This window comes from Cebus imitator, unplaced genomic scaffold (genome assembly GCF_001604975.1).
Source record: "Cebus imitator isolate Cc_AM_T3 unplaced genomic scaffold, Cebus_imitator-1.0 Scaffold69, whole genome shotgun sequence".
NCBI lineage: Eukaryota > Metazoa > Chordata > Mammalia > Primates > Cebidae > Cebus > Cebus imitator.
The window spans coordinates 559,736-567,383 of NW_016107384.1; the positions used below are offsets into that span (position 1 = coordinate 559,736).

The following is a 7,648-nucleotide window of genomic DNA, read 5'->3' on the forward strand; positions in this document are numbered from 1 at the left end:
GGGGGTATCCAGGTTAGGCTCAACTTCCAAGTGCCAGCTCCATCAATTCCCTTTCTCTCACTTTTCACCATATACCTCAAAGTAAAGAAAATTGGCATCACCAGAGAGGTAACCTAATTCTAGAACTGATTTCCTTAAATCATTATAGATAGATTAGGTAGATTGATAAATAGACCAATTATTTGTGGCAACTCATAGCAAAACATAGTATGTTTCGGTCCTGATATTATTATTATTTTTATTATTATTATTATTATTATTTGAGAAGGAGTTTTGCTCTTGCTGCCCAGGCTGTAGTGCAGTGGCACGAGCTCAGCTCACTGCAACCTCTGCCTCCTGGGTTCAAGAAATTCTCTTGCCTTAGCCACCTGAGTAACTGGGATTACAGGCATGCTCCACCACACCCAGCTAATTTTTCTTTCTATTTTTAGTAGAGATGGGGTTTCATCATTTTGGCCATGAGGGTCTCAAACTTCTGATCTCAGGTGATCCACCCACCTTGGCCTCCCAAAGTGAAGAGATTATATAGGCATGAGCCACCGCACTCGGCCTGGTCCTGATGTTATCGACTCTTAATATATAGGGCTTTAGTTTGCTGGAGGATCATCCTAAAAATATGATTGCTGATGGTTTCACATCACCCAGCCACCAGTTTATCCAGTGGCATACTAAAAGACCCTCTTCTGTCATTAGCTTAAGACCAGAGTTAACTGATGTTGCAAACTTAATTAAACAGAGTTGTGAAGGAAAGAAAAACACTAGAAAATATCTTTGAGGAAGTAAGAATGAGAAACAGTTTGCTGTTTTTATTTTGTTATTGTTGTGTAAGATATACAGTTTTATCTGTTTACCTGTTGAAGAGAAACAAGAAAACAGGGAAATAGAAAATACATGAGTGGGTGAAAGGAGGTATTTGTGGTATAAAATTGTGCTGTCCAATATGGTAGCCAGTAACCACATATGGCTATTGAGCATTTGAAATGTGGTTAGTCTAAACTGAGATGTGCTGTGAGTACAAAATGCACATAGAATTGTGAAGACTTAGCATGAAACAAAAGCATGTAACTGTCACATTAATATTTTTCATGTTGATTACAGGTTGAAAAGATAATATTTTGGCTATAATGGTTTAAATAAAATACATTATTTGAATTAATTTCACCTGTTTTTTTTTTTCATTTTTTAAAATGACTAAAAATTTTAAATTACACATATGGTTCACATTTGTGACCCACATTATGTTTTTTTTGACAGCACTATTATAAGGTCTTATCTACCCAGATTAGGTTCAATGAGGAGTAACAGAAAACTTTAAAATGACCCAGAATGATTTCTAAATATAAATATTTATTGATTTCTCACACAGTAGACCAAAGGTAGACTGACTGAAAGGGCCTATGATCATCAGAGACTCAGGTTTCTTTAATCTTTGTGTTCCATCATCTTAAGCACACTGCTTTGTGAGCCAAGATTGCTGCTAAATCTCTAACCAGAAAAACCACCTTCTAGCCAGTAGGAAGAAGAAAGGAACTCGTTAAGAATATATCTTTGTGAGGCCTCTACAGCCATTTTGTACCATCTTTCTTGATTGGCAAGAACCAGCTTCGGTCAAGATACGAGCCATCTCTGTAAACTTTGGGGAAGAGGGGAACTAATTACTGTGATCTGGTACCGTTTCCATTACTAGACCCCCTGCAAATACAAGAGAGACCAAACAGTGCAAACTATATTCCTAATAGTTAAGTGCACAGCTAAATATCAGTAGTTATTTTTAGGATGACCATTTGTCCCAGTTTGCCTGAAAGTCTGTTTTGTATGTGTTGTCCTGGCATAATTATTAATAGCTCTCCCTTTCTCTCTTTCAAGTGTCCCAGTTTGGATGATAAATTATATGGTCACCCTTGTTATATTTCCAAGAAAAAAGAGAGAAACAGATGATAGGGTGGCAATTCACTCTGCCAGCGGTTCTTGAGAAATCACTTAAGAAATCCTTAGCAAATAGATGTGTTGTCCACCCACCCAAACAGTATTCTGAAGTCGCTTGGAGGTGGGTTGGAGGAGACACCTATTTGCTAAGGATTTCTTGTGATCTCCATATAGACAAATTAAAGGACTTTTCTCACTTTTTTATTATTATTTATTCACTTAAATATATGTAGTGCAACTCCATTTGCCAAGTGCTATGCATTTGGGAGACATGGAGGTAAAACAGAATTTAATACTATTAATTCCATACTATTAAACCAATTTTCCATTATAATGGAGTAAGAGGACTTTGAATTATCTGAATAGTCTCCATCCTGGGACTACTATTTCTCCCCCTGAATACTTCTTTAAGCCTCTTTCTTTTTCTGGTTCCAGAAAATTCTAGCCCATTGTTTTCCAAAATGTATCCAAATATATTGCTAATTCTTTAAGAGAGTTCATAGCCAAACAATATTTGGAAGTGCAGCATTATTAAAGAATTATATGCAAGGTAGCACATTAAAAGCTCTGGGAAATACTGCAAAAGAAATTCCTATTTAACTCTTCTAATCTGAATAGGTTTGGGGTTTAATACCTGCTAATATCTAAGGCTGCATCCCTTTGTACTACTCCTTGAGTCCCAGAAGTATGAAGATATTATCAGACTCTTAGTCCTTGGCTCCTCCCTCTACATTCTGTCTCCTGATGCTCACATTTGTTCTCTATTTTTACCTCTAAAGAGATAATGCCTAAGTTACCTTCTCTAGACTTTACCTTATTCTCCAAACTAACTAGCTGGACGTCTCTGCTTAAGGGAAATGTTGTAATCTCAAACTTAACAACCTAAAATTTAATTTGACTTTTTGTCCATAATCAAGGCCCCCTGATGCATGCCTGTTTTTGGAATAGTACTATGTGCAGTAGACATTTTGTTTATCTGTTTGTTTTTGGTTTTGGATTTTTTTTTTTTTTTTTTTTTGTGAGGGTGAAGGGAGGGGTTAGGGAGCAAGCCTAGCAGTATCATAACTTCATTCTCCTTTTTGTTTGGGTGAGAAGTGCATTGCCAATGGCTCCTGGGCAGACCAGGCTTGAGCTTGTGGTGTGGGCTTAGCCAATCAGCCTCCCCCTGGGCACTTTGAATTTTGAGTTATTAATATTAGAAAGAGATGTAAGAATGGTTAAAATGCATTCATAGCATGGTGAGTGACATTAGCAGTGTCTGTGACAACAGTGTCCTTGACCTGGTTACTTTATACGATTGTGATGCAACTTAAAGTTTGAGAACCACAGTATTAGGTCTTATACATCAGCTCTTCCAAGAATAATTATTCCGCCCCAAATTGACTCTTCTTTTTTTAAGAAGAGTCATGCTGAATCTATCCCATATTGCTTTGCAGTTATTCATCTTATCTCTTGACTAGCTTCTTAGCTTCTAGAAGGCAGGGTGATATAAATCACCATGACTGACATAGAGTAATAACTCACTTAATGAATCAATGAATATTCACTAGTGACAAATTAATTGCTCCTGATATATGAACTTCCACGTTTTCTATAAAATAAACTTTAAATTAGTTCACTTTTATTCAAGAGCTTTTAAAGCAGTGATCCTCAAATTTGCTAAATTCACATAGAGGGTTATAACAAATATTGATACTCAGGTCAGAGCTCTAGAGATCCTTAAGTAATGGATTTAGGGGTGCAGCAATCTGGTCATTGTGATTTTAAAACTTCCTGAATAGTTGCGTATTCCAGGCAAGGTGGTGTGTGGTGTGTAGTCCAAAGACTGAACTGCAGGAGCAGTTCCCCAGGGGTTTCTGAATGTGCATTTCAACAACATTCCCAGATGATTCTTACATACTTTAAAGTATGAGAAGCACTTGGTTTAGAGCAACAATGTTCAATAGAAATATAATAGAGCCACATATATAATTTAAAATCTTCCAGGAGCCATATCAAAAGATTTTTAAAAGGTAAAAATAATTTTAATAATTATTTAACCCAGTGTATCCAAAATATTATCATTTTAACAATATAAAATTATTAGTAAAACATTTTACAATATTTCTTGCACTGAGTCTTTGAAATCCAGTATGTATTTTATACTTACAGCATATCTCATATCAGACTAGCCCCATTTCTAGTGTTTCATAGCTACATGGGGTTAGGGGTCACTGTATTGGATAGTTCATATCTAGAGCATTCTGACCTTTCCTTCTCCAGCACCAACTATAGCTTTCCTTTCAAAAGCTTTTTGCTTTAGTCAAAAGAAGTGTTTCATCAAACGATTGACCCACCATTCAATTTCCTCTCTTCCATTGTTACCTCCACTGCTCTTCTAAGCCTGGAAAGACCTCCGTCTGCCCCCTCCTGGTCTAGGTTCCATTTTTTTTTTACCTTTAAACCCAGTCTAATTTTATAGCTTTTAGGTGAAACCTTCCTAATATGGTTCTAGATTACAATGAGTAGTTGCTGCTCTAAATTTTACAGGATAAACAACATTTTCATCTATTAGGGAAGATAGTAAAATATTATTTTAGAAGGTTAAACGTGGAATGTAATTAGAATGATAAAACATGTTGCCTTTCTTAATAAAAATGAAACCTGGACCTCAGAAGGTTGATTTTGAGAGGCAAACTCTCTGGTGAGGAATAATAGCCTTCTTAGGAAAGCTAAATCAATCTGTATAATTCTACTCCTGGAGATCTTGCCTACCTTGCCCCGACCCAATAATGCCAGAACTAAATAACTAATACTCTGTATTAAGCATAAATTCAGGTGTGAGCAACAACTCTTCTTTTGATTCCTCCAAAATTTAACTGAGACAAAAATGAAATATTCCAAAAACAACTTTTTCAATAGCCATTAAAACAAAAATTTCAGAGTTCAATGAACTTAGACAATCTATAATGCTTTGTAAAATTTAGCCTGTTTTCTGTATGAGCAAGATCACCCAGTTCACAGATTACAGGATGGGGATTCAAGAAAGAACTTTCCAAGTCCCCTATTCCTTGATCCTCTTTCTCTTTCCACATGGTGACATTATGTTTCGCCTACAAACCTAGCACTTCCTAAACATCTTGACTCCTGTTGGTCTAGACTTGCACTGTCCAATACTATGCCCACTGGACACATGCATGACTGTTGAATACTTGAAACGTGGCTAGTACAAATTGAGGTGTGCCATACATGTAAAATACATAACAGATCTCAAGATTTGTTATATGTATGAATTTTCCATTGCTGCCATAAAAAATTACCTTAAATTTAGTGGCTTGAAACACCCCTTTATCACATTTTCTATTTCATAGTTCTGTAAACCAGAAGTCCCATATGGTGTGACTCAGCTGAACCCTCTGCATATTAGAGACTCATAGGCCAAAATCAAGGTGTACATGGGGTTTCATTCTTTTCTGGAAGCTCAGAGGTAAATGTGTTCCAAGCTATTTGGGATTATTGGCTGAATTCTGTTCCTGTGGTTGTAGGGCAGGAGTCTTGTTCCTTCATAGTTATCAGCCAGGCACCTCTTAACTCCTTAAGGCCACCTGCATTACTTGTCACATTGTCCTCTCCATCTTCAAACCAGCAAGGACATGTTGAATCCTTTTCATGCTTTGAATCTCTCTGAATTCTCCTGTCATATCTCTTCTTCTTCTAGCTTGAGCAAATCCTCTGCTTTTAAGAACTCCTGTGAGGGAGCTTTCCAAAACACTTGGTGGGAGGTGGGGTGGTAGCTACCGAAACTCCTTGCTCCCGCACACCAGCGTCAGCTGACTTGCCAGCTGTGGAAACTGGTGAAAGAAACCACTTACTGTAAGGGTTTGGAGTGAGACCCAATGCCATCCAGGAAGAGTTAAGAAAGGCTTACAGGAAACTGGTCTTGAAGTACTACACCGGTGAGAATCCAAATCATAAACAGAAGCGTAAACAGATTGCTCAAGCTTATGAAGTGCTCTCTGAAGCAAAGAAAATTGAATTATTTGAGAAAAGGGGAGAATGGGCAATGAAAAAGGGTGGAGTGGGTGGCAGTTTGGGCTCCCTCATGGGCATCGTTGATATGTCATTTGAAGAAAAAGAAAGGATACGGAGAGAAAAATAGGTAAAAATATTGTGTATCAGCTCTCAGTAACCACAGCAGAAGATGTATTTAAGTGTACAACAGGAAAACTAGCTCCATAAAATAATGTGATTTGTGGCTGGGTGTGGTGGCTTACACCTGTAATCCCAGCACTCTGGGAAGCTGAGGTGGGTAGATCACAAGGTCAACAGATCAAGACTATCCTGGCTAACGTGGTGAAACACCATGTCTACTAGAAATACAAAAAATAGTCTGGCATGGTGGCACGTGCCTGCAGTCCCACCTACTCGGGAGGCTGAGGCAGGAGAGTAGCTTGAATCTGGGAGGCAGAGGTTGGAGATCATGCCACTGCACTCCACCCTGGTGGCAGAGTGAGACTCCACCAAAAAAAAAAAAAAAAATGTGACTTGTGACAAGTGTGAAGGCCAAGGTGGTAAGAAAGAAGCAGTAGAGTGCTGTCCCAATCACTGAAGTACTAAAATGCAAGTAAAAATTCATCAGATAGGACCTAGAATGGTTCAATAATTTCAGTCTGTGTACATGGAGTGCCAGAGCCATGGGGAACAGATCAGTCCTAAATAGATAGATGTAAAAGCTGCAATGGAAGGAAGATCGTTTGAGAGAAGAAGATTCTATAAGTTCATATTGACAAAGGTATGAAAGACAATGAGTAGATATATTTTATGGTGAAGCAGATCAGGAGCCAGGAGATATTATCATTGTTTTAGATCAGAAGAACTATACTTCCTTATTCGACCAGAAGACCTTTTCATGTGTATGAACATAAAACTGGTTGAAGCATTGCATGGCAACCAAAAGCCAATATCCACCCTTGACAACCAAACCACAGTCAGCACCTCTTATCCCCCAATTCAGGTTGTGAAGCAGAGTGATATTAAGTGTGTGCTAAATGAAGGTATGCCAGTTTATTGTAGACCATATGAAAAGGGTCATCTAATCATCAAATTTAAGGTCTACTTTCCTGAGAATGGCTTTCTGTCTCCTGATAAACTCTTTTTGCTGGAATAACTCCTGCCTGAGAGGGAGGAAGTAAAAGAGGCTGATTAAATGAATCAAGTACATCTGGTAGACATTGACCCATATAAGCAAAGATGGGCCATTACAATAGAGAAGTTTAGGAGGATGATGAATATCATTCCAGAAGTGGTGTTCAGTGTCAAACCTCTTAAAGGTGCCAGTGAATAGCACTCACTGTTGGTATTATACATGCAGTAGTGAATAAGTGAAGGACTATAACCACAATATGCTCACTTCTTGCTGTTGTTTTTGTTTTAATAATTACAGTAGTGTTTTAAAAGTAAAATGAAGAATAAATGAAAATATAAAATCTCTGACTTTGCCCTAAATATAGGCTGACGTCAGTGTGTAAGATGAAGTTCAGTGTCTGTAAAAACTACTTGTAAAAAAAGTTCCCCTAGCATTTGTTAGGTCATGTCATGAACTGATTTCAGATGTGTATATGAACAAGCTTAGCTTGAAATGCTAAGTACATGTATTGATCTCCACTTATTGCCTTTCATTGTTAAACTACAAAATTAAAACTCTGTATGGTTGGCCCTCCATATCTGCAAATTCAACCAACCC

The 7,648-nt window shown here is 37.7% G+C and overlaps 1 pseudogene; it reads left to right on the forward strand.

Moving 5' to 3' along the window:
* Positions 1 to 2,197: 2,197 nt before the first annotated feature.
* LOC108306007 lies at positions 2,198 to 7,233 on the forward strand (annotated as a pseudogene).
* Positions 7,234 to 7,648: the final 415 nt, after the last annotated feature.